Source organism: Dipodomys spectabilis, unplaced genomic scaffold, assembly GCF_019054845.1.
Source record: "Dipodomys spectabilis isolate Male_0828 unplaced genomic scaffold, ASM1905484v1 ptg000057l, whole genome shotgun sequence".
Taxonomy (NCBI): domain Eukaryota; kingdom Metazoa; phylum Chordata; class Mammalia; order Rodentia; family Heteromyidae; genus Dipodomys; species Dipodomys spectabilis.
Genome location: NW_024870734.1, coordinates 4,572,899 through 4,576,027, shown reverse-complemented (window position 1 = coordinate 4,576,027; position 3,129 = coordinate 4,572,899). Strand labels below are relative to the sequence as shown.

The 3,129-nt window shown below is 34.0% G+C and overlaps 1 non-coding gene across 1 annotated transcript; it reads left to right on the top strand.

The window, feature by feature from the left end:
* Positions 1 to 318: 318 nt before the first annotated feature.
* Positions 319 to 425, top strand: LOC122108324. Its single transcript, XR_006147535.1, has one exon. It is a non-coding gene; the product is annotated as a U6 spliceosomal RNA (small nuclear RNA).
* The last annotated feature ends 2,704 nt before the right edge of the window (positions 426 to 3,129 follow it).

Sequence of the window (3,129 nt, the reverse complement as noted above, 5' to 3'; positions counted from 1 at the left end):
TTTTTGGCATATATAAGCAAAATCCCAAAATTAAGCATATTTAAAACATTAAAACTTAAGAGTTGCTGCAATGTTCATTTTGACAGGTGCCTTGTATAGAATAATTGAATTCTTCCTCCTACACATCTCTTGAACTACAAATATCAGGAATTATTTTGTTTTTGGCATGTCTATATTGATTTTATTCTTAAATGTGTGCTTATGTAAGAAATACATGATTCTAAAATTTCACAACTATTCTTTTGAACCTACTTTTTGTTGAATTGTCTAGTTTAATAAAATCAATAAAAATTATACTTTCTATATAATAAATGTACTGTGCTCAATTTAGCATCACATACACTAACATTGGAATGATACAGAGAAGATTAGCATGCACCCTGCACAAGGATGACATGCAAATTCTTGGAGCGTTCCATATTTTTACAACAACAGCTGCTGAAAGGTATGTGGCAACAAAGGAACCATACTGCCTTCGTGGTGGGAGTGTAAACTTGTTCAACTACTTTGGAAAGCAGTATGGAGGTTCCTCAGAAGAATCCACATAAACCTTCCCTATGACACAGTAATCCCACTTTTGGGGATTTACTCAAATGATCATAAACAAGACCATACTAAAACTACCAACAAAACGATAGTTATTGAAACATTATTTACGATAGCTAAGATATAGAACCAAACCAGATGCACCCATTAGATGGATGGATCAATTAAATGTGGTATATATACACAATGGAATTCTATGCCTCCATCAGAAAGAATGACATCTCCCAATTTGTTAGGAAATGGAAAAAAAAAATATTGAGTGAAGTAAGCCAAGTCCAAAGAAACATAGGTCTCATGATTTCCCTTATTTTCAATAACGAATTTATGTCTGGGATAAGCAGAAAATTTCAAAAGATATGTGAATATAACCAGATCAGATGATGTTAAAGAAATTGAACCCCAAGATAGGGACACTAGTGGTTTTTTGTTTCTTGCTATTGTTTCTAACGTACTTATAATGTGCGATGTCATTTTTTTTTTTTTTTTTGGTTTCTCTGTATGTTTCTCCCAATGCTATAACCCCTGTTTTCTCTGTATTTGAAGTTGGTGCACTTACATCTTGTATGTATGCTTCTCTAATTTGGGGAGGGGAAGGGAAAAAATGCTCAAATAGGGATACAGGTTGACCTATTGTAACAATGAGATGCACAAGACACTATGTTGAAAAATGAACTTTACAATTTAGGCAGAGGAAGGAAGGGTAAGGGGAGTGTACTTGTGGAGGTGTGAGGGAAGGGATGATAGGGGAAATATAAAGGAGAAGGTAACAATGCTTGTTAGGAAACGTACGAGTTTCCTTGTTCTTGTAAATGTGACCCCTCTGCACAGTATTATTACAAAAAAAACATACAAAATGTTCTGAGATGAAAGAGTTTATTTCCTCTATTTTACCCATATAAATCGTTAACAAAGAAATTAATGCAGAACACTGATATGAAGGTAATTTGAATAAATGTGTGTGTGTGTGTGTGTGTGTGTGTGTGTGTGTGCGCTGCAGTACGCAAGCGAACACACACGTGCATGCGAACACACGCCATGCATGTATATTGGTGTGCTCAGAGTTTAATATCGGGGCTTCAAGGTCTTGTTAGGCCTTTCCTGTCTAGATTGGTGAGCTACTCTATAAGCTACACCTCAATTCCTGGCTCTTTGCTACTTCATTAAACATTTTGAAAAATAATTTCATGAAGGTTTTTTTTTTTTTTTTGGCGCTGATTGGTTCCCAAGTGTTATCCACAGATCTCAGTCTCCTGAGCAAATATTCAGAGTAGATAGGATTATAGGTGTGACCAGCCAGCACAAGGCTTTTAGAATAATTTTAAAAGTAAAAGAAAATTTATTTCATGGAGGCCTGTTTTATCATCTAATTTGAAAGACTTTTGGAGTGATTATATGCCAATTTAATTCGTTTGGAGATTAAAAGAGAGTAAGTGATGATATTTAAAAGTTTTAGTACTTTTTAAAAAAGAAACTGGAACTGTGGGACAGAAGAAATTTGGCTGTCTTCAGACCTCAATTTGTAAGCTCAGCTCTGTGCATGATAACCCAATGTCACCAACACAGTCTGTATTGAAGACAAAATGTGACAAAAAACAATCACTATGGGCAATATTTGCTAGGCTGTTATTTCCTGGACAATATGAATATTGAATTGAGAGTGTAAGAGAATGGAGAGATTTTACCCACCTTCTTGGTATTGCTGAAAGACTTTTGGAAACTTTGATTCATTTCCTTCCTCACTGTGCGTGTCTTTGGGCCATGCACTTACTGTCTTTAACTACAATTTTTCCCAACACTACAATGGTAATAACATTAGCATTATAGCAAATGTTATCTTAAGAATTAAGAGAATAAAACTTGTGAAACACTTAACATAAACCTATGAATGAGCTTTGAGTTTAGCCAGCATTCTTTTTTAAGTACTAAATAGTATGTGATAAGTAGTACAGAAACCATTACATGTAGTGTGAGCAACCAGAAGTAATATCTATTGACCATGCTCTGCTTCCAAGGAAGCCAGGTGGATAACTTCTTATGCTGTAAATCAAACTAGTTATCTTATGTCGTGATAGTGCAAAAATATCAGAGACAGAACGATGAATTAAGGTTGTAGACTGAGGTGAAATCCATATGAAAATGTGCAAATCTGATAAAACATCAAAGTATCTAAGCAGTATGTTGTGTTTTACATCATTTACGTTACATCACAAAGATAAGGAAAACCTAGAAGAATAAATTGTCTTTTTGATATTCTATCATAGGTCCTTAGAAGGATGAACACTTTCCTCATCATCAGATGAGGGGAACTATATTTTTTGTTTGCTTCCTTCCATTTATTCTTCAATTTGAAATCTGAACTACATGAGACTGAAAGAAACCAAGTGAAATGAGTCATGCAGGCTTTGGTAAGAACAAAGTAAAATAAATAAAATATATATAGCCTTGTAAAAGGTCTAACTAAATTGAGTTATATAGTCTCAAGCGTTAACAGAAAATGATTTAAGCAATATCATGTTATTAAAAAATTAAAAATGTTAGGACCTGCTTAATTTTTTTCCTTTCTACTACCTTGAATTAAGTATT